Here is a 24,888-nt window from a genome sequence, read left to right as displayed (position 1 = left end):
TTCAGTCCTAATGCCATGAATTCAGGCAGGAAAAGTTAGATTTCTAGGAAGAGACAGAGCCTAGTGTGAAGTGCTGGGGGCTCAGGCAGGGTGAGAAAAGCAGCCAAGTGTTAGGAGTGATCAGAGTAGGATATTAAAGCCCAACAGGAGAAAGGCAGGAATGCCTAGAGTGAGGAGTCAGAGTCTGAACAGGTAAGAAAGAATTAATCCATGTGGAAAGGTGGCCTGGCTCAGGGTTTTAGAACATAAGCAAGATGAGGAGGTTATCTTTTCAAAAGAGCTGCTTGTCATTAAGTGTCATAGTCCAGGTGGAGTGAGAGGCAGACCATGTGTGGGAAGTTTTGATGGGGGGTCACAGAGCCCAAATAGTAAGGGAGGTGTCTACATGCAGAGGAAGCCAACTGTGGGTGTCAGAAGACAATTGCATTGAAGAGACATTCTTCAGTGCAGATGACACATGTCCATGAAAAGGCAGAAGAGGGTGCCCATACCCCAGGATGCGGAGGACTCAGGGTCCCAGTGCAGTGAGGAGGCAATGCAAGTGCGTGGGGCTGAGGAACAGTGTGAGAGATTAGTAATGGGAAATTGCTTACATTCAGGGATACTGAGCAATTAAGTGTATTAAGGATAATGGAGACAAAATTGGTATTGCCAGAGAAGGGAGTTACAAATACAGAATTGGAGAAAAGTAGCTGAACCCTGTGGTTTTGGGTTGGAATTGAAGATATTGGTATGAAGTGTGTGGTTTTCAATATATGTTCATAGATTCAAATAGAGATGTAAATATATGTGTGTGTGTGTTTGTGTATAAATACATATATATGAAATACATATGGATATATATATATATATATATATATATATATATATATATATATATATATATATATACTCTGAGATCTTTCCACAAAGATAGCCTGCAAGCAATGATAACCCAATAGCAATGAGTACACCTGCCACTTGAATTTGACTTCTATTTAACATTTTCCACTTGGAGGAACTGGAGTTCCTTGGAGAAATGGCTGCATTCAGCATTTGGGCAAGGAGAATACAAGATGAACCTGGAACATATTTTATGCCAGAAAACAAGTACTCCAAGAATGATAGGGGTATATCAAGAGTTCACAGATGCCAGCTTGAAAGGTCTTTGAGGGACAAATAGTGGATCACCAAAATAATTAATGCAATTAATGTCTTGTGACACACTGAATGAAATAGGAACCCATTAGTTCATATTGATATATCCAAAGCAACAAATAAAGTTTCATTAGGAATTATATATTTACATAGTTAAAAATATATCCCACACATATATTTTAATTAAAAATAATTAAAAAGAGAAAGAGAATATAGTGAAGCCTGGCAAACACCATCCTTAATCAAGGCATCAAAGTATATATCATTAATATTGGGGAATATTAAAATCATGTGCCACATAATAGAATGCAATAAGTAGAATACAGCATCATGTCTGTGATATTCCTCTCAAAGATGCATAACTTGTAACAAATCAAGAGGAAACAGCAAAAAACCCAAACTGAAGGACCATTTGCAAAGTAATCAGACTGTAATCTGAGTATCACAGAGATGAAGGAGACATGAATACAAAATAGAGCACATGGTTGTTAACTGGAACCTTTCTATAAAGGACAATATTGAGACAATTGGAAAAACTGCAGTGAAGTCTAATGTTTAAGTGGTAGGAATGTATCAGTGTGTATTTTCTAATGTTGATGATTGAATTGTGACTATGTAGAAGAAAGTCTTTGTAGAATATTTGGAGGTGATTGGACATCAGGTTGGTAACTTCTCAAATAGTTCAGGGAAGAATTTCTTGTACTGTTTGCAGTTCTTCTGTAACCTTGACATTGTTTCAAAATCAACATTCTTTTTTTTTTTTTTTTTAAGAAAGTGCAATGATCTTCTAACATAATTTATGAGGCTAGGATCTCAGAATGTATTGACATAGGTATAATACAACAACTAATCAATGAACATATATCTCCTGAGCTTTCACGTGGGTTCCAGCAGTCTACATGACGAGACATGGCTGCTATTTAATCAAAGCTAAGAAAGAAATAGATGAAAATAGGGGTTTACTGGAGATAGGTAATACTGGCTGTGAAGAAGAAAGCGACCAGGTGAGAACAGCAGTGCAGGCAGGATCTCAGGGTTGAGAGTAAATGCAGGTTTCACAAAGGGAAAGTCAGGATACAGATTTGACAAAGAGCAAGAAGTTTACAAAGGAAAGTAGTAGAAGGTAAAGCAAAGGTAGACACAACATGGGGAGCCTTGAAAGTGCTATTAAGGTGTGATGATGAGGTGGGTAACTTGCTATTCCAAGCAAAAGCACATGAAATCAGTTAGGACAAAAATCTATAATCATCTTCCTTTTGACTAGCTGTCAACTAAGGCAATGATTTTCAAGTGTAGTTATTTCTTTGCTCAAATGTAGCCCTGTTTAGAGGCCCAGTGTATATCGTAGGTACAAACGAGGCTGCTCTCATTGAATGCAGAGTGCAGAGCCAAGAGTTCTGCCTCTTGTCCTGTCTTTGCGACTGGAAAGACCACTGACATTCTGCTGTGGACCCAGGGATCACAGATGGAAAGTCTCTGTTCTGAAGCAGTCAGAAGATGTTATCACAGGTATTTATGCTTTGAAAAGTAAATCTTCAAGTGGAAGGTCCACAGTAACATGCCTACATGCTGGTTCTCTTTTCCTACCTCTACATTAATGTATCATTCTGCAGACAAACTCCCATTCTTAATTCTGACTGTACTCTTTAGGCCAAATGGAGGTGTTTTAATAAAAAAATATTTTAAATTGTTTCTTTATCCATAAAATGATCATCTGGCACCACTCTGTAGAAATATATAGATAATACACTTAGCATTCAGCTGAAATACTTTTTGAATCAAATTAAAATATATCAAGTTATTTTCTCTATCAGGTAGACAGAGTTTATGAAAATCTGGTTATATAGTCATTACCTTCAGGGATCTTCATGAAAATATATGAGACTCTGGTCCTGGAAAAGACTCCTTAGATGGTTCTGCATTTCAGAACCCCAGAGTAATTACAAATTATAAACTAAGGTTTTCCCAAATTTGATATAATTAAAGTCACTGTGGAGTAGAATATTGGGAGAATATACTCAGAAATAAAATGATATTTAACTATGACTTCCTTTGAATAAAGTAATTTTCATTTTTAATAGGCTCTCATAAAAAATAATTAATCAAATAGGCTATTATGTTTGAGTTTTCATTTATTTAATAAGATCATAAAATTGAGTTGGAACTTTTAATGTATCTAAGCCATAACTGCAAAATGTAAAACTACGTGTAGCCAAAACTGAAACAAAGAACTATATTAAGAACAGTGAAAAACAGTAATATTCAGGGACCCTGAAGTTTGTTTATTTAATCATGCATCTGTTCATACTTTCAAAGTCACAACTATTAATCTAATTACGTTGACCACCAAGTTTCACAGCAGTCCATGTTGGCTTGATTTTACAATTTCTTTGGTGTATAACCCTCTTTCCCTATCAGACCTATCTATCACTTCCCTAGTTAGCTCACCCTGAGATTTGACCCTGATTCTGGATGCAGGTGGTTATGGAGGTGTATGAAGATAGATGCTCTTATTTAGAGCATTGTTTTGCAAGGCACTTACTTCACTGGAGGACTTTGAATAGTCTTTAAGCAAGAGAGAGCTTATCTTCCAACAAGAGGAGCCAGACACTTCTGCAGACCCAGAGGGTTCAGAAAATCTGGGGATTCAAGGACTTCCTTCAAGTGCATCTAGCTGAATATCCCTAATTGATGTCTCAGGATCATACATTCTCCCTATCAAAGCTGTAACTAGTATAGGAGACTTTCCTAAGCTAAGAACAGTCTTACCTCTTAATAGTCAAGTACTGTGCCTGGTTTCAGCTCAGTTGTCTGACTTCAGTTGATGAAAGTCTCTTTAAATACTGCCAAGTAGACTCTCTAGCTTCCATACTTTTCTTTAAATTAGTAAAGAATAGATTTGAGTCTGTCATTTTTATCAACACATGAAGGGCGTTTGCCAACAGCTAGTCAATTCTAATAATATTTATAGTTACTAGTTTCCCCAAACTTCTCAAATTCATAGACATTGACCATTTAATCTAGGCCTTTCCACCAGCATCTTACCTAAGTTCACCATAGCTGAAAGTCACAGACTGTCAACTCTTCATCCACCACCAGTGACTGGGCTCTCATTGCCATTCAGCCAGTGAGTTACCTAACACTAGATTCCCATCTTTAAAGCCAGCTTCCTGGCACCAATTCCACTATCTTGCTCAGGTTCTCTTGAAGCAGCAACTGAGATTCTTGTATAACTTACTGATCAAGTATTTGCAGGAGAAAGGGAGTAAGTGAACCAACATAGAGTAGAAAACAAAAACACAAAAACAAAACCTAAGCAAAGATATGACCTAAGTTAGGAACTAGCTTTAGTCTAATTCCAAGGGGAGTTTGGAGCACTAGTTTGGAGTTGGTCCTACCTTGAGGAAGAGAGTCAACTTGGTCCCATTAATCAGCTGTCAGCCTCTGGCTGTTTTGGGGTGGAGAGAAAGGAAGTGTAGCTGACCTCCTGAGTAATGCTGGATCTGATTCAGCTGAGGTCAGTTTTTCTCAGACTCCCTGAGAGTTTTCAGCAACCAGCCCTTGTGACTGCTGTGGGAAAGGTGCAACAGCCTTTGAAGGAAATCTGGGCTACTCCATTACTCAAACCAGATATAATCTCGAGGGTAAGTGGGATAGCTACTTGATAATTATGCCAAAAAAAGTCAAGTGTAAACCAAGACCATCCCAGGCAAACAGCTCCATCTTGCTAGAGGGAACTTGGCATTAACCAAAGGCCAGGTTTCTCTGAAGGACATGAAGCCTTCCCTTTTGGAGGTCCGGGGATGAGAGACCCCCACATCTCATCTGTAAATCCCCTGGGCTTGGGCTTGGTGTAAAGGTAAAGATGAAAGAGGAAGACTGAGGGACTGATTGCCTTTCTTTTACTCCCCTCATTACAATCCCTCAGGACCAGGGAAAATGGTTTGCTTTATCCTAAACTATTAAAAGTTTTATTCAGAGAAATAATGATCATTCTTCATATAAATATAAATTCAAGCCCATGATGCAAAACACACTAGCTAACTGAATGTTTTTGAATTCTGTGTTCAGAATCAAAAGACAAAAGTGTGATACATCTTTTAAAAATGGAATTAGAAGTGCTAAGATTCAAACAAATGTTAAAGACGAAGAAAATTGAGATGATTTTTTAAAAACACTCCATTCAAGAAACCGAAGTATTCAAAGGACTTGTGAAATGTTAAAGTATGTTTTAGAAATTGCAGATGTGAAGCCATTTTTCAGTGTTTCCAATACATAACTTTGTTAAGGCATCTGTTCTGTGGATAAAATGAGAGTTCCTGTGGCCAGGATTCTCACCTGGCCTTGGTTGACTAGCTCACTGCACACCTGTGGGCAATACACGACTGTTGACTCAATAAAAAGAGCTCCGCCCAGTGCTCTGCGCACGACAAATTCGCAGGGCTGCAAGGCTGCAGGAGTGGGGGCTGTGCGGAGGACAGAGGCCCGGAAGATGGCTGTGCGGGACGGCTGTGCGGACAGAGGGGCCCTGAGGCAGAGACCAGCTTGCTGCATGCAGACTTACTCTGAGTGAACAGGATTTTAGTGACTAACCTGCCACCTGGAAATAAAGTTGGGTATAACTCTTTCACCCCAAGAACGTTTTGCTGTTATTTTCTTTGGTCACACTGAATCCTTAGCGAACTTGCCTGGGTCTGAAACCCATTGGCAAGACATGTTCCTAGAAAATTTTTATTAGAAAACAAAATAGAAAAAAAAATTGATTTTCCAAATCCATGAAAAGCAGATCTTTATAAAGAAAGTGAAAAGAAGTATATTTAATATTACTTCCTGGGAGTTTACTTAGAAACTAGGGAAGAGTTTACTTAGAAACTGGTGAAGGCAGTGATTCCAAACATAGTGTGTGAGAGTTTAAGGCAGAAGGGGACACATTTTGCAACTTGCCACCACATTCCAAGGTCTCATTATCAATTCTGAGTTCTCTCAGCCGAGTGGAAAACTACTGGACAAATCCATCAGACCGGTGATGTTTTGATTTTAAGTGAATCATCTAAGCAAATCACAAGACTAAACAGTATGTTTTTGTTTGTTTTTCTGATTTTACTTAAATTGGTATATTTGTGATGTTGGAGTATAGAAGTAATATTAAACAGCTTTATTGAGGTTTAATTGACAAGTAAACTGCCATTGTACAATTTTTGACCTACAAATACCCTTAAGAAAACATCACCACAGTCAAGATAATAAGCATATTTAATAATTCCCACCAACTTTCCTCATGACTCTTCGTAATCATTCCCCCTACCTCTCTTTGACCCAATCCCCAAGAAACCTCTCATTTCACTGTTACTATAGATTAGTTTGCATTTTATAGAATTTTATATAAATGAAATTATATAATATACACTGATTTTTAAAATCTGTATTCTTCTGCTCCATGAAATTATTTTAATATCCATCCACTTGATACATAGATCAATAATTTGTGCCTTTTATTGGTGGGTAATATTCCATTGTATGGATATTCCAACAACTTGTTTATCCATTCAAGTGTTGATGGATATTTGGATTATTCCCAGTTTTGACTATTACAAATAAATATTTTTAATATTGCTATGAATATTTGTGTGCAAGTCTTTGTGTGAAGATATGCTTTCATTTTTCTAGGTTAACAACTAGGATGGAATGGCTAGATCATGGGGTAGGCAGACGCTTAAATTTTTAAGACATCGTCAAATTGTTTTCCAAACTGATTGTATTATTTTACATTACACTAAGATGTTAGGCAACAATTTGTTAGATGCAACACCAAAATGATCCATCAAGTTAAAAAAAATCTGATTTCATCAAAATTTTAAATTCTGTTCTTCAAAAGACATTCTTAGGAGAATGAAAAGATAATCCATAGATTAGAAGAAGATATTTGTAAATCATGTATCTAATAAGTGACTATGTACTGAATATATACAGCTCTCAAATTCAAAAATAAGTAACAAACCCAATAATTCAAATGGGTGCAATATTTAAAGACACTTCACCAAAAATATATGGATGGTAAATATGCACATGAAAAGATGGTCAGTATCATTTGTCGTTAGGGAAGTGTTAACAAGAAAGAACTGGAACTCTCATACACTGCTGGTAGAAATAATATTTTAAATGTCTATTGAGTGGATAATGTTAGGTTCTGTATGAATATTACACTTTCTATATTCCTCACACTGAATAGTGCTACACCCATTTCAGTAACAGTGCTTTCTCCCTAAGGAGGAAAAATAGAGCTGATTTATACTCATGGCATATCTTCAGAACTTATTTTTACAACATGTGATATAATCCATGCCTTTATTCTTGAAATAATTTATTCCTTCTCTTCACTGAGACGTTTGCTCTTCCTTCTTGACTGTCCCTTCCCAAATTATCCTTAATATTTCTCTTCCTTCCATCCATTAAATATTGGGTTTGCTTGGAGCTCTGTCCTAAACCTTGCTTTCCTCTTACTCCAAAAGCTCTATGAGGCATATCACCTTAACCAGTCTCGATCTTTTAATGGCATGTGCACTGGCTATTCGCAAACACATATCTCAACACTGAGATGTCTCTTGAGATTCTGATCTACTAGCTCCACTAAAGTGTCTCACTGGCAAGTGAAATTCAGTATGACTTAATTTATATTTATACATTTTCATGATCTTCAAGTATACTTCCTCATTGTTCTCTATGACAATGAATAAATTTTCCAATCATTCAGTCTCCTGAGAAAATATCTGGCTGTTATCTTTGACTTCTTCCTCTTTCTTGCTCATTTACCTTATCAATGCTACTCCTTATGTATTTAAGTATTACTCTTACTCTCCCTTTCTCTCTGTTTCTACTGGCTGACTGCCAGCTGCCATCATTGTTTGCCTCAAATCTTCATAGCTTGATCACCTTACTTCTGGTAATGGTTCCTCCAATCACTTTACGTATCACAGCCTGGTTATTATTCCTAAAAATCAAATGGCTTCTGTCCGTCTACTGCTTAATAACTTTTCCTAGCCCTTAGGATGCATTTCTTTAAAGTGGTAAACTATTTATTGATAATAAAATCAGAATAAAAACAAATTAATTAATTAATTTGTCTAACCTTAGACTTAGATTTACCTCACCTTATTTTCTTAACATCTTCTCTCATGCACTTTATTTCAAGCGCTACCAAATTCCTTCTTAAAAACCACCTTATTTATTTTATTTCATAGCCTTCCCATAGGTTGTTCCAACTATTTGGAACATTCTCTTAGCTTCTCATAACTCCTTTTGCCTTGCACATTTCTGTATACCTTCTACTTCTCCTTTTACCTACTTATTCCGGTGGAAGCCTTCCTGGATCTTTTTGGCTGGGTTAAATGTTTGTACTGTGTGCATCCACATCACCTCTCTCATGGTACATAAAAATTATAATCACATTGAGTTGTCTGAATCAGAAGTCCCTGTGGTGACAAGGACCATATCTGTCCTCTCCACCACTATACACTTATGTTTAGAACATATGCATTCAATTAATATTAGTTTGCTTAAATGAATGGATACATTAATAAGTGAATACAGAAATGAGAACCTCTGTGCTCATAGAAAGGAAGGCACACAGAGAAGTGGAAAAAGAAATAGGTGTTAACGTTTAGGAATGAATGTAAGAGAAACAAAGATGAATAAGTGTTTGGTAGATGGAAAAGGGTTGGCCTAATCAACTCTTCATGAATAAATATAAAAGCCTTTGCTGCCCCAACTTCAAGGCAGTTTGATTTAACTCTTCACTTTTGGGATGTATGCTATACTTTAAAAGTAACAAATTAAATTTAACCAGGAAACAAAACATAGGCAAGAAAATCTAAATAATTATCTCTAATGACACTGGTAAACATCACAGAAAAAGTAGAGAATGGCTAGAGGTAAGGGGAAGAAGAAAGCTGTCTGAATGGTAGATGGCAATCCTAAATGAACCAAAACATGGCCTGCATCTTAGCTAAAAAAAGTTCACCAGCACTAAGTAAATGTACTTTCTTGAAGAATTCATTAAAAAAAAAAAAAGGGAAGAAATCATGAAGAATCCTAAGCAGGATAAATATAATAAAACATATTTCTAAGCACATTTCTATGTATGTGAAGAATGTTAAGAACATGGAGACCCTAAAAAGAGCAAAAGGAGAAGAAAAAGTAAAAGGTAGACCTATTTGTCTTCATGGCATAAAATTAAAGCTGGAGAAAAATAGGATAATATCTCTAATATCTACAAGAAAATAGTTGACCAGCTAGAAACATGTACCTTTTGAAATTAATTTAAGGAATAAAGATAAACACTTTTCAACCAAACAAAAAATAACCTTGGAAGAGAAGGGAATAAAAGCAACAAGGAAGGATGAATATACAAAAAGAAAAGATAACCAATATGATTCGTAAAAACATGAGAAATATAAAGAAGCAAATTTTAAAAATAACAAGAAATGTAATGATATATCATAGATGTTAACATATAAGATAAAGCTAATGTCGTGTACACTCTTTGTAATATTTATGAAGGGAGCATTCCAGGAAGCTAATAATCAGTAGGAGGGAAGAAATAAATTGAATTTGGACTTTGTAAATGACGCTAAATGTCTGTATAATCAACAAACAATGGTAGTTTATTACTTCAAACCAATAGATGGGGAAGATAGAATTTTTAAAAAGTAGTCATTTCAAAAGAAGGCAGGATCAGAGAAAAAAATAAAACATGGGAAAAGCTACATAAACAAAAAACACCAAGTAAGATGTAAAAATAAAAGTAAATACATTAAAAATCACAATAAATATAAATGGACTGCATCTGACAATTAATGTCAGAAATCATATCAAAATAACAGATTAAAACAACTTAGTATAATTATTGTTATGTAGGTATGCACAGCTTGCCAAGAGGAGAGATAACTCTTTTTAAGGAAAAAAAAAGAAGGCTTTTTAGAGAAGGTGAGGTTAAGTTGAGTATCTGATTATGCATTGGAGTTTGCCAAGAACACAAAAAGGACAAGCACATTCTAGAAATAAATACAGGCATTTGTGAAGAATAATTGCAGCACAGTTTTACTTTTTCCCTCATTCAGTGTAAGAATGGAAAGGCAGGAGAAAAAAGGGAAAAAATTGAAAATTGGAATTCTTTTTCCATTTATCAAAGATTTCTAGAAACCTTTCCCTAATGGTGTTTTAAAATAGAAGGCATTTTCATTATCTGGGTTAGTTCCACAGAGCTTTAAATCAGTGATTTATAATCATTACTGGTAGCTTTTATAATAAAGTTTGCACAGGCCCAAGAGAAATAAAGATAATATATTGAATTTTTCATATATTCAATACTGCCTTTTTAGATATTTGATATTAAGAAGTTCTTTACATTGTGATTAATGGTGATGATGTGAAATAAGCTTTTGCTCGTTTGTTAGTTTTAATGTCTTTTTTGGCATGGCATATAGTTGGCGATAAAATAAAATCTTTTTCCTTTGTATTAAATTACACTTGATTGTCCACAAAACCTGCAAGTCTGGAAACCACTAGATTAAATGATTCTCAAAATCTCTTTTGCAAAGAACTTGAAATACATAATATATATCTATACTTTGTAATATAGATATATATTAAATAATATATATATAGCTTGAAATACAATGTTTTCCAAAAGACTACACAAGAAATGAAGACTTGCTTAAGTAAAACCAATCTGAAAATTACAGAAAGTATTTTTCTCCCCAGTTTGATAAATTACTTCTTTAGTAATTAATATATGAGTATCTTGTTTTCAGAATAGTAAACCAAAATCCAGGCATACAAACTTCATACCTGTTGTTTTCCTTCAAAGGGGGAAGATCTCTTAATAATTCAGTTCCTCTGCATGTATGCCGGCTTTTCAAAATCATTCAGTATTTGCATATAAGCTAATAAAAGATTGTAATCATCAGCTAGTTTCCTGGAATGATTAAGTTATTCAACATTACATAACAAGTGGTACTTAACAAATACTCTATGTTTATCTAAGAATTCAGTAAGATATTAGACAATGAAAGCTCATCATACCCTATTCAATATGGAGCTCATATATAGTATCTGAGGAAAAGGAGTTAAAAAATGGATTTTAACTATGTCCATATATCTGAGTTAGATTACAATTAAAACAATAGAAGATTTAAAGGAGTCATAATCACACATTTTATCCAGTTCTTTCATACTTATTCTCTGAATATAGCATATTGAATTCTCTGTATTTCCCATATCCTTAAGAAAAATATTTTCTCAGAGTAGCTCACTCATATTTGATAGCTAGAATACATGAATTATAAACCTATTAAGCTTGCTGTGATGAAATGAGAGTGTGTCTCATCTGTGTGATATGATTTATTCATGTAAGAATCATGAGGTTTTGTATCATGAGGAATGAGTGAGCATGGGAATATGTATTCAACTTTCATAGATGTCTAATAGGCTTCCTAAACCTACAAACCTCTATCGTTTTCACTTTCATTAGTAAATAAAAAGAAAAGAGAGAACACAGATAAGCCAAAACTTTGCTGAAGTTCCATTTTCTTTTCAAAAGGAAGCTATTTTCCTAAAATATGAATTCCCAAAGTGTGGCCCACAAACCCTCTGGGGTCCCCAAACTCTTACAGACATTCCCCATTCATGGCAAGTCATTGTTTGCCTTTTTCATGCTCCACTCTTACACAGTATTCAGTGGAATTTTCCAGACACTACATAGCATATGATGGTATTGAATCATGAAATGTATCCACATTTGGAAGATCTTTTACCAGTGAATCAGTATTTTCCAAATCACCAATGCATGATGTAACTGAATCATGCATGGATAAAAGATCCATTCAAAGAGCAAGGTAAGCCAATGGAATTTAATGTAACAGAATATGGAAAGTACAGTGCTATGTTTCCAGATTCCACATTGCAATTAACAGTCACGAAACAACTACTTGTTAAGTTTTGATGTTGTATGAAAGAATATACAGAATATTCTTTTATCTGAATAGTCTATTAAAATGCATCACTTTTTTCAACAATGTATTTGTGTAAAGTCAGATTCTTTTCCTTGTTCTTCAATGAAACAACATACTGCAACAGATTGAATACAGAAGCAGATATTAAAATCCAGCTAGCTATTGAGTCAAACATTAAAGATGTTCACTGCAAAACGTAAAGCAGAAAGAGGTCTACAGCCAGAAAGTCTAAGAACTTCTGCTCTAGGGAATTCACTGAAAAACAGCTTTTGCATGACCAAAGAAAATGTGTGCCAGAAGGGCATTTAACCCAAATCTAAAATGGAACTGTGTAAAGGCTATACAAAAATTGTAGCAAGACTATTTGTCAGGCTGTTTGAGGAATTCTGGAAGGAATTTCCCAGTGAAGGAATTTACTGAGCCATAATCCATAACACAAAGCTGATACGTATTATTTTTATATGAAACATGTATTCAAAGCCAAGCTGTTAAATAATGAGGAACACTACCATGTAAGCCTAATCAAGTCAACAACATCTAAATATAAATCTAGATTACAAAATTAAAAAGAATCAATGAATAACAGAACATATCATGGCCCCTTTTAGCATTTCCATATAACCACCAGCTATATAGTTTTCTTTGAAATCTTAATTATTCCAATATCGCTAACTTTAACTCAGAACCACTTCTGAACATACCTCCATTAAACAAATATTAATAAATATAAACACTGCAACCAAAAGAACAAAAGAAAAGCATCATCAGTGATGTTAATGGGATCAAGGATGATAAAAAATAGCAATAATACATATCTTAGGCTGAGGAGAATCACATTTAGTTCAGGATTAATATTCTATGTGAAAAAGCAATGAAAACAATGATATGATTTGATTACTTATCTAGTAATGAGAAACACAAAGATTAAAAGTGCCAACCATTCATCTATCTCATGGGGAAAAAAAATAGACTAAATGTTTCACTGCAAAGTTTGAAGACTGTGAAGTAAATGTTCACCACGAAGAAACTATTTTATACCAAGGCAGTAACCTCAGGAGTACTGAATACAGACCCATCACTCACGATCTCTACATAGTCAGACAACACTTGTTACCGATTTTCCCTCCATCACCCTCCCACTCCATTCCAGTTGCCTTAGTTTCTAACTCTTTTCCTGTGTCTATGACCTCTCCATGCTTCAGTGTTTCTTCACACAGATGCCATAATCAAAATCAGAAAAACTGTTGGACAGAAGTATCTGTCCAAACCTCTTCATGTTTAGACAGTCACTGCCCGCAAGATCAAGTCCATATTCCTTGGCTTCACATGAATCCTTTTCCAATATGTCCCCACCTGTCTTTCCAGACCTTCTCCATTTGCTTCCTTTTAATGCTTTCAAAGCCAACTAAATTCATCTGTTTCAGAAATGTCCTCCCTTCTTAATTCAGCTCTGTTTATTTTTTCTCATTCTCACTGTACCAGACACCTAATTATGAGAACATAAATTAGCTGCATAATTCACACAGAGTTTTATGGACTCTGATTTTGGAGGAAACAAGAATGTTTACAGCCCAATTTTTTTTCTCCAATCCCAAATTGATGTTAAATTCTAACTAATAATAATAATCATAGCCACTGTTTCTTGAATATTCACAATGTACTAAACGTTTTTACTAGGTAAAGGGGGCAATCAAATTGCTCATTAAATTGAGATGTACTGAAAAACAGAAGTTGTATGTCTTGCCTATAACTTGCCTGATCTTTTCATGAGCTTATCTATTGGGCAGTGACAAAAAATAAATAAATAAAAATCTTTTATATTCCGTTGAACTTAAACTCAATCCTATTCAATAATTCAAACCCTGTGTTTAGGTCTGTTCAGTCTTTGATTGTAATTACTGATTTCTTCTGCCTCTGTCCTTCTCTTCCTTAAACATGGCATCAATTAGGCACACTCACATAGATGGCTCATGTGCAAACAAATTCAACATGTCCCAGGCCCTGTGCTTACTCATCATGTTCCCTTTCATCCACAACTCTGTTACTTCCCCCATTTTATTTATTTATTTATTTAGGTATCATTAATACACAATTACATGAGCAACACTGTGGTTACTAGATTCCCCCCATTATCAAGTAGCCCCCACATACCCCATTACAGTCACTGTCCATCAGAGTAGTAAGATGCTATAGAATCACTACTTGTATTCTCTGTGCTATACTGCCTTCCCTGTGCCCCCTCTTCTTTGTTTCTTCCTTTCTGCCTATTAATTCTACTCTGCCCTAGATCCCAACTTAATAATCACTACTTGGCTATTGAAAGAGCCTGCCACCTTCAAATACACCCTTCATACCTCACCTGGGTTGCTCTGTTTAAAATGCACATCTAACTGTACCACCAGTTTGCTTAAAGCCCTTACTAGCAATGGAATAAATCTCAAGATTCTTAGCTCAGCACAGAACATGGCACAATTACCATCTTTTTTAGCCACCTTGTCACTATTCCCTGTCTCACAATTAATGCTCTCATCATATGGAAATGCCTATAATGTCCCCTCACCCCATGCTTTTCTATATCCTTTTGCCTTTGGTTTCAGTGTTCCCTCTTTCTAGAGTTTTTTTTTCACCTCCATTTATCATTTACTTATTTTCAAAGTACTTAACGTATATGATACTATCTTACTTAATGCATGTATTGCCCCTAAAACTTATCAAGACTCTTCAGGACTGGGTTTGTGCTGGGTAGAAAATTGCATTCATTAATCTCAAGTGACTCTAAAATTCCTAACCATGTGATTTCTCTTACTTGTCATCCCACTGCAGTCCTCATAAATTCAGTTCCTCCTCTCTTTCAAAACTCTATGCTAGGCTTTGCCAACTCAAGAAAAAAAAAAAGAATTCAAAGAAAACATTTCTATCAACTATCTGGATTCTGATAATTCATGTATTAGGTGCCAAATTTGGATAAGAATCTACATAAACAAGATCCACTTCCTTCATGAAACTTCCTTGAGGGAGATTTGGCTGATTTTCATCATTCTGTCAATTCAAAAATTTCCCAGTCTTTCTTCCAAAACACTTTTATATACAAGTAAAATTGGTTGAATATACAGACTCATAGAATTTTCAGCCCATAAGAAGCATTACATTTAACTAGCCTAAACCTCTTTTTACAGAAAAGGAAATGAGGCCCACAGATTTTTCTCAAGGACACATTGCTCATGAGTTTATATGTTTCTGCTATGTGTGTACAGGTGTATATCACCCTAATATCATATATATTTACACACATGTCTACACGACATAGTACGTGCAAATATCCCCATCCTATTCCAGGTTTTAGAAGGATGGAAATCACAGCTACTCCTTGTTCATTCCTTCCTTTTAAACATAGGGAAAAAATGAACACTATCTGCATTTGTTTTTACGCTACAGGTGAAGGAAAATGTAGACGGAGTGAGTGGCTGATCTGCCTACAGCTTCCCTCACTGGTGTTAAGGCATCTCCTTGACCCTGACTTTGTTTCTGCTGGCATGGATCTCATTCACTCACGTCAGTGGCAGCCATATCCAGGGACTTGTGGTCAGCATGGAGTCTAATGTGCTGTTTTTCTCTAATAATTCTACTCAACATGGCTCTGGCTTTTTCCCCTTCCAGTGTGTGACTGGAAGTCTCTTTAACAGTTGAAATAGCAGTTATGCATGCACATTAGAAAGATGGACAGTATTCAATAGGATCTGTCATTTGTAGGACACTGTGAGTGACTCATCCTTGCTCTCTCCTTTCCTAGCTTCAAAATATGCCTTACAATCAATGTTAACTTCTGTGATTATTCTAAAGACAATGAAAGTTAACACTTTCCTCAACAGGGGCAGGGCCAGAATAGATTCTCATTCTTTGTGGACTGTAATGAAGAGTGTCTGAGTTACATAAGATTTGTACCTGTAATAGGTAAAGGAAAATGTTCTTATCAACTGTTGCCTGTAAGAAATTGGAGTTCAGAAGCGTCGTCCCAAGATTCCTTGAGAGAGTATTAGAGAGACTCAGAAAGAATGGATTCCAGGTAAAGGTATCAGCTTCTACCTGAACCCCACAGAGTGAGCTACTTGTCACTCAACCTCAATACTGGTCCAATGCCCAGAGCAGTTTTGACCCAGTTGGAGGCATTGAAGAAGCCTTTCTCCAGGCTATTATATTGTTCAAACTGTCTCAGCTCCTCAGCTTGGTTTCCTGAGCCTCTGCTTTCTTCCCATATAAGAGTTATGATAAGGTATACGGGGAACTAGATTTTTTTCTTCCAATGAGCTATTTCCAAATTGTGTTCAAATTAAATTATTATAAGAATATGAATAGAGTAACAGTAAAAAATTTTTGAATGTCCTTATGAGAAGTGGGTATTTAAAAGAACTTCATCTTATTTTTTGTTATTCAACTAATCCTTATTTTATTTACTTAAAGAGTTGTTTTTCCACATAACAAACTTTTAAATTATGCTGTAAATCTTCATTTATATGGAAGCCATAGCCAAAGTCATGTGATAAACTTAGGTATCACAAATAAAAGGCCCCTGATCCATTTTAATACAGTAACTTAGACTTAGAAAAATAAGTGTAAGACCAAGTCTAGAACGGAATACTTTTTTTGGAGCAGTAAGGACAATATTTTCAACTTTCTTTTCCATAGATTCTTGACTCACGTGTTTAGCAACCAGCAGAGGGCGCGATGTACACAGCTGAGGGCTGAATCCTTAAGGACTAGTCCCTTGCACTCCCATCCCCACCCGCAGGCATTCACACCACACCACTACCACCATAAGGTACAAGTCACACTTGTACCTTATAAAGTCAAGTGAAAAGAAAGAAATCTGGGCTTATTTGTATGTTCCCATAGCATAAGAATTTAACCTTTAGGTAAAGACTAAATATACCAATACTCTAAACTTAGATAATTGTTCTGATATATACATAGCCTTAAAGTAGAACTTCCTATATTCAAGGAAGATAGGTGGATTCCTTTGTACTTTGTTTCAACTATCAATCGCGGTTAAAAACTCAAATTACATTTTTCTAAAGCCATTTCTTCCTATCATACATAAATTCCCACTAACATAAAATTTAATCTATGTGTTTCTAATATATCATTTAAAAATGTACCTTTTCATTGTTTCTGTTGCTTGTAATAGCTCCATGCTTCTAGAAAAATTCAGGGTGTTTTTTTTTTTGTAGCTCTCTTAAGCTCTCAACTTTCAATAGGAGATTAATTTCGTAACTTTTAAAGTCTTTTTGTTCAAGTCAAGAAACTCCAAAGACAGATTCATAAGTATATTTCCTGTAAGACTTATATTCACAGATGTATTGCCTTACTGAAAAATTCCTCACTGGAAAATTGTATAATTTTGGAGAGAAATAAGAAATGAATAAAGAGATAGTGGCCCTGATTCAGGTTATCAAACAAAATCCTTCCAAAAATGAAGGCGAGACTCTCTTTTCCCTCAACCCCAAGTGGATGTCTTCTGAGAGACTAAGAGGAAGAGGATAAGAAAGTGGGAACATTGTTCTTAAAGGAAGAAAATCACTTGTCTACCTTTTGTATGCAGAATCACTCTGCTTCCCTGCTGATGCTAATGCCAGCCCTGAAACAAGAATGTACACACTTCCCTCTCAAACAGAATCAGTCTGAGAAAGAACCCAGAGTTCTAGAAACCTTCAAGTTCCTGATCATGTCCAGGAGGACAATTATCCTAGCCCCCTCCCCCACTCCATGCCTCCCTGCTGTCCCACATGGATGAAATGGTGAGGGCTGGAAAGAGCAGCCTTTTTCAAAGTCTCCTTACCCACAAAACATAGATACATATACTCAGACACATACACTACTACCCTGCCCTTTGGGTGCCCTTAGAGTAAAAGAAATTAGAACTGTCATTATTTGCCTTACTACATGCTGCCATCGTTAAATAGGTTAACCCATATGAAATCGCTGATAGTCATTTTCTACCTACAGCACCTTCCTAAGATTCCTTATATATTTCCTTATCTTTATATGCAATTCATAAGATTAAAACCAGCCACTACTTTACATGAACAAATACAAAGAAAAACAGAAAACCAATTTGACCATTTTTTCCCCATATGCTTAACAGTCAGATTAGTTAGCTGCCCAATCCCTCCACAGAAATTGTTCTTGTTAATTACCATTGTTTGGTAAAAGCCAATAGATGATCATATATATTCATTTCACTTAAAATTCTCATGGACATCTGATGCTATAGACCATTTCTTTTTCTTAGATTGCTAACTACTTCTAATTCTTCCTATTTTCTGATTAGGTTCAATTCTATCACATCTTTTGATCTTTTTTTTCTACATTTCTGACCTCTCCTTTCTCAGTTTTCTTCAGACAAAAAAAAAAACAGAACTTTGCTGATTCTGTACTCTCACTGAGTGACCTTATTAGTCATTTCAATGACTTCAACTATGAATTAAGATACCTAGCCAAGAACTCTGCTGAAAGCTAAGCCTATTTGTAGTCCTCTTCATTAACCTTCTAGTCTACCACCAAGTTCTCCAAGTTCTCCAGAGCAGCAGTGTTTTTGCTTTTTTTATTGTTGCCTCTAGTAAACTTTATAGCTAACATTTATGCAGCACTTAGTATGTGCAAGGCATTCCTCTAAGATTAACACATTCAATTTCTATCAAACTCTCTGAAACAGACATTATCAACCTCATTTTACAGAGAAGGAATTTGAGGTAAATTTGTCCCAATGTCACACTGCCAGTAAATACAGAAGTCAGAATTCAAATCCAGGTAACTTGGTTCCAGAGTCCATGTTCTTAACTTAGTCTTTGCAATGCTGTCTTGAATATATTTTCTGTCACAAATACATACACTTCACATACACAAGTGAAACAAAGTTTCTTAAAAGAATATGTGTCTGTATTATGTATGATAGTGAAAACATCAAATATAATTTCAATAATATTTAAATAAATTAAGGCAATCCTGAAATGAACAACTCATGTAAAAACAAATAGTACTAGTTAAGACCTGCTAAACTAATTTCACAACACACTAACGGGTAGCAATCTGCAGTTTGAAAACAGCATTAGATTTTAGTAACTCCCAATTCCATCATCTCCTTCCATTGTTGTCACTGTCATCATTCTGACACTCCTTTGGCAATTTTCACACAAATTATTATTGGCTCTTACTGACCTACGTACCTTAAGCCTGCTTCCTCATTTTCCACCCCTGACAAATACGCTCCATCATGAGAGTCCCTGGTTTAGAATCCTCGGTTGCCTCCCAATACCTTCCATAGTTAAGAAGCTAAACCCAAAGGGACAAGCTCATACTCAAGAAGTAAGGCCACATGATACCCTAGGTTCCGGCCTCCACTTCAGCTCTTCGGGCTCTCCAAATACTCATGTCTCCCTCCCAACCCTTCTCCACTCTACCCCTCTCCACCTTAGCCATATATTGGGGTCAGAGGGAAGGGAAGTGGTTGAACTTAGATACAAAGGTGAAGACATACATCAACTTTCAAAGAACATCAAGTCTCATTGGAAAGGAAAAAACAGTGTACATATTCATACAATACACAGGAAAACTAAGAAATGAAAAAAATGATACATAGATATAAAAGAGCAGAGTTTATTCAAGCCAAAGGATGATAAATGTGTGAATTTTAAAAAGTCACTGGGATATGTGTCAAAGGTTTTAAAATGGAATGTGATGTGGCCTTACAGACATTTTTATATATACTTTCAGTCTGAGTCAGGGTTAATTACAGAAAGGTAAAATAGTCACAAAATTATTAGGAATTTCACCAAAGGGATGAGAATCACAATATTTTTCAAGAAGGTTAGAAAAGGAAAAACAACTATATAATATGTATAAATTACAGATTTTATATATTATGTCTACATTAAATATAGAAAACAGTATTTTATAAGAAAATATTAGAGGGTATGATGAAATTGAAACAATGTGGAGAAAATTCAAAAATTCCACTTCAGGTTTAAATGGTAAAATCTATTTAAAACTAGCAAATGAAGTGGGAAGTAAGGGTTAGAGAAAGAGGGGAGTGGGAACTGTCCCTTAAATTTGTGGATTTGAATCTATATATATAGTTGGTAATATAGCTTCTGGCTCATCTTCAAGAAGATGATACTTTTATCGTGAGTTTCAGAGGGTGTGTTACTGATGAAAAATAATTTTGACTGTCATAATATTTAGTTGCAGTAATTATGTGACTAAATGAGCAACTTTACTTTCAGTGATTGTATCTACATTGGCAATTAGATTGAGTCATAATTGCACATTATGTTTGAATCCAAACATGTTCTACTATCCACAGGTTTTTATAGAACCACTGCAAATTTTAGCATCTATTAAAGTGCTGAGCAAAAAGTTCAGAGCATTCTGCTTTTGGTACACAGACTGTTAGAGACAGGAAGAAATGTGATGCTCATTCAGAATAGTTCTTCAATTTACACATGAAAAACTGAGGCCAACGTGATTCTGAAACTTTCTGAGTGAGATATATTTTATTATAACAGCTAAGAATAGAACACAGCGCTCCTAAATTCTCATGATCATTCTACCACTATTTTCCTATATTCTTGTTTAGATACAATCAGAATCTCTAACAAAGATCAACCTTTTAGATCTAACAAAGTCTGAATTTAGTTCTCTGGAAGTATGTAATTTACCTCTACTCCAATAAATGACTATGTAAGCAGCTATTAGCAAGGTGTTTTTCTTCTTCAAAGGGAATTTAGTTTGATCCAGAAAAAGGTAATGTTAAGTGATGATTTAACATTTACTCTGTTTCATTGGAGTTCAAAATGAAAGTCAGTTCAAAAATCTTTACATGCTTAGCAATGATGGTGAAATCCTAGAAAGTTAACATATTTTTAGAAAGGGATATATTTTAGAAAAGGATATAAATTATTTCCAATTCACACTGCTTTTAAAAAGTTTTCATAATTAAATGTCCTGCAAAGATGTGTGCTAAAGAAGAGCCAATTACATGACAATAGAATCAGTTTATTTGTATTCAATTACAGAGTTTCCGGGAGACAGTATATGCTTGGCTCCCAAAAATCTTCAGTGTGGGATTGGGTCAGGGAAACCTGTATAAAACTTCAAGATAATAACGATCTTGGATAAATATAGTTTAATATTTGCAATGTGTTTTGCAAATATATTCTGCTATTATCACCTGGGAAATTATCATCTGAGGAAATCATTAAGGAAAATATATAGAGAAAGTGGAGGTTTGGGTATGGAATAACACATTTTGACTGTTGAAGGGCTACCTAACAGTTGGAGTTTTCTACTTTCATTGCTATAGAAGCAATGTGTTTTCAGGAACTGTTAAAATTTGAAGGAAAGTCATTTTCCAAATTATGATATTATGCACTTGCACTTTGAGTTTTGTTAATCCAGAGCTACCTTCTTTCAGATAAAATAAATAAAATTTATATATTGTTAGAATGGGAAAAAAAAGAGCTCCACCCAAATGAATTCTACAATTCTATATGATTCTATAAAGAAATCATTGAGTTAGATATAATAATTTGCTAGACAAAATATTAGTTTTTAATTTTTTATAAAGTCATTGCTAGATAATATATAGCAACTGTGTATACATATACATTTATATATAATCTAACAATATATAGTAAAGTACATATAATATATTATTAAAACAATACATTGTTAAAAGTCTTCTAATATTTTGTTTATTTCCCAAGTCAAAAGGTGTTATAGAAAGAAGTTTTGGGGACAAGATTGGTCATGGAATGATGCACACAATACAGTGAGTGTTATACCAGTAAAAAGTGAGCAATGTATTTTATCAACATATATTAATATAATTTTGTTTACTTGGAAACAAAAAGGGTTTTTGAAAACTGAAAGGATGCAAAATCTTCTTTCTGGTGGCAGTTGTGTTTTACTCAACACCATTCCCCTACTTCTCTCTAACACGGTCTTGATCATTTGCATGGCTTGGCATCCACCTCTTTAATTTTCCTCGACAGGCATTGTGAAAAGTTAAATGTGCACAGTAGGCTCTGGCCCAGGGCATCCTATCCCTTTCTCTGTAACTAGAACGCTCAGTAGCAATACTTACCATTTTATAATCAATCTTCTTTGCAGTTGTGGGAACTTTTGCATTACTGTTACTTGTTTATTTCATTTCTCCTAAATTAAACTGTAAGTTCCTTGAGGATGCAGATCTCTTTTCGGTACTTACTAAGGCAAAGCATCTAATACAAAACTTGATATACTTCTCAATACTGATGCTTTTTTAGTGTTTTAGAAAAAATCACTTAGAAAAGCTGCACTGAAAAACTAAGTCATGTAGCCTTTCACCAATAAGCTACCTATATCCCAATTTCAAAATAAAATCAATTACCAAATTTTTGTGTAGTGAGTCCTACTTTTTGCTGAAAACATATGATAACCTTAACAAGGATAATAAACAGGATTTGCAGTAGCAAACAGTCACAAAATCTCAGTGAACACAAAAAATGTTTATTTCTCAGTCACCTCACCGTGTGATGGAGATTAGATCACTCTCCTGGATGGCTTTCCAGGGAAGACTCAAGGATCCAGATTTCTCCCTTGGTACGGCCTTAAGGAATGCGACTATGGGAGCACAAGTTAAGTTGAGTGCTTCCATGGAAATCTGGAATCTAGGGTTGGAGGAAGCCCATATCACTTCGGCCACCTTCCACTGGTCAGACCTGTCTCACAAACCCCACCTCAACGTATGGGAAGCTGGGAAATGCAGCCTTCCTCTATTCTCAGGGAGAGAAAACTGTACTTTTTAAAGATTTACAGACTCTGCCATATCCTGATTTTTGTTCTGGAAGAGAATATCAATCCTGAAGGGACAAATTGTAGAAGTGACTGTAAGCTGGAAGAAGAATCAGAAAGTCAGAATTAAGCCAGGGAGGCACACCTGGGCAGCGGCAAAGGGCGTCATGGCTGATGTTCTCTCATCCGGCAAACGCCTCCGGGGGAGGGGTGGCAAGGCGTCCTCTGAGAGTTCCCAGAGAAGACGGACAGACGCCTGCCCAAAGGAAGGACAGCCAAAAGCATGGAGGAAGGCAACAAAGTTAGATTTTCCCACCGTAACATTTTCCTTGTTTTCATCTGGGCTGGGCAATATATGAAGATCTCAATAATATTATGTCTGTGATTATATCCCTCATACCATTGATAGGTAGATATAAATATTTGTTTCTACTTACTGCTAATTCCACCCTAGTCCAACCCAAATTCAATTGAATATTTTTTTAATTTGTCTCCCTCGTTCTCTCATACTCCTACAGTCCATTGTTCACATTGGAACTAGAATGGTCTTTCAAAACCAAAAATCAGACCTTACATTTCTCTCACTGAATATATATATATACTCCCTGCATACCAAGCTCTGTTCTAACTGCTCTACAGATAGTAACTCATTTAATTGTCACACCCTATGAGACTGATGCAGTTGTCATCTACATTTTACAATGAGGATGCTGGGGGACAGAAAAGTGTCATAACACATAGCTAGGAAATGGCAGAGTGAGACCTACACACAGACAGCCTGGCTCCAAAGGCCATATGCATTTAATACCAGCTCGATTAGGCCACATTCCCCGTGAAGGTGTGCCATGGTTTCTTGCCATGCTCAGAATGAATTCCTTACTGTGGGCCACACATAGTCTGACCCTGGCTGATCTTCTAAGCTCATCTCTTCTGCTTCCTTCTTGCCTACAATGTTGCAACCACATTGGCCTTTTCCTGTGACAAGCCAAGTATTATTTCTGATCTCAGAGTCGTAACACCATCCCGTTGATCATCACGTGTCTGACTTCTCCTTGGTCTTCAGATCCCACTTGAAATGCTACCTCCTAGCAGATCTTCATGATCAAAATGTGAAAGAAGCCACCCCACTACTGCTAAGAGAGCAACCTATTTTATATTTCACTGTGGAAAGTTCAACTCTCCAACATTTTTCTTGTTTATATATTTATTTAGTATTATTTTCTTATCTTCACATGAGAATGAGAGCTTCATGAGAACAGGGGCTTTGTCTCATTCACTGCTATCATCCAATAACATTGCTTTACAACCTTTCCACATCATAGGACACATACATATGATAATATTTGTTTGGAGCATTTGGGTAAACTAGAAGGTATTTGGTAAATCTATATAGGACTTAAAAAAAATGATGCATTTGCTCTGTGATTACTATAAGGTAAACAGGATGCAAATACTAGTAATCACATTAAACTTGTATAAAGTTTTCAAATAAAATTTTTATAAATTTTTAATCTGAAATACAAGCTAACTTTTATGAATGTACTATCTTATATTAGGTTTTGTGCTTGAAATGACAAAACATTTGATGACTTGACAATATCTTCAAATTCTTGATGGTATCAATGAGAAACTTTCAAAAAAACAGATGATAAAATGTTGCAATGTAAGAAATATGTTTACAATGATTAGTAGATCTTTTATTGTCATTAATAAACATTATGATGGAATTTCTTGTTATAACAAATTACCCAAGGTCTTTTATAGGCAGTGTTTCAGAATAACAGAGAAGCTCTAATTTGAAGAATGCATATGCATCATCAGAGCAAGTCATCCTTCAGCTAACCAGCCATTGCTGCAAGGGCCTATCTGCTGCACATGAGCATAAATATCCGCCATATGTGGGGCCAATAGGCAA

At 35.4% G+C, this 24,888-nt stretch overlaps 1 long non-coding RNA gene across 1 annotated transcript in view; it reads right to left on the bottom strand.

The window, feature by feature from the left end:
* LOC130681877 (uncharacterized) overlaps nucleotides 1-4,664 on the bottom strand; it is a 53,812-nt gene extending 49,148 nt beyond the window's left edge. The window contains exon 1 of the long non-coding RNA XR_008995104.1: nucleotides 4,536-4,664. This is a non-coding gene — a long non-coding RNA (uncharacterized LOC130681877). The remainder of the gene's footprint in view (nucleotides 1-4,535) is intronic.
* Nucleotides 4,665-24,888: the final 20,224 nt, after the last annotated feature.

This window comes from Manis pentadactyla, chromosome 2 (genome assembly GCF_030020395.1).
Source record: "Manis pentadactyla isolate mManPen7 chromosome 2, mManPen7.hap1, whole genome shotgun sequence".
Taxonomy (NCBI): domain Eukaryota; kingdom Metazoa; phylum Chordata; class Mammalia; order Pholidota; family Manidae; genus Manis; species Manis pentadactyla.
This window is presented reverse-complemented; position numbering and strand designations above follow the sequence as displayed.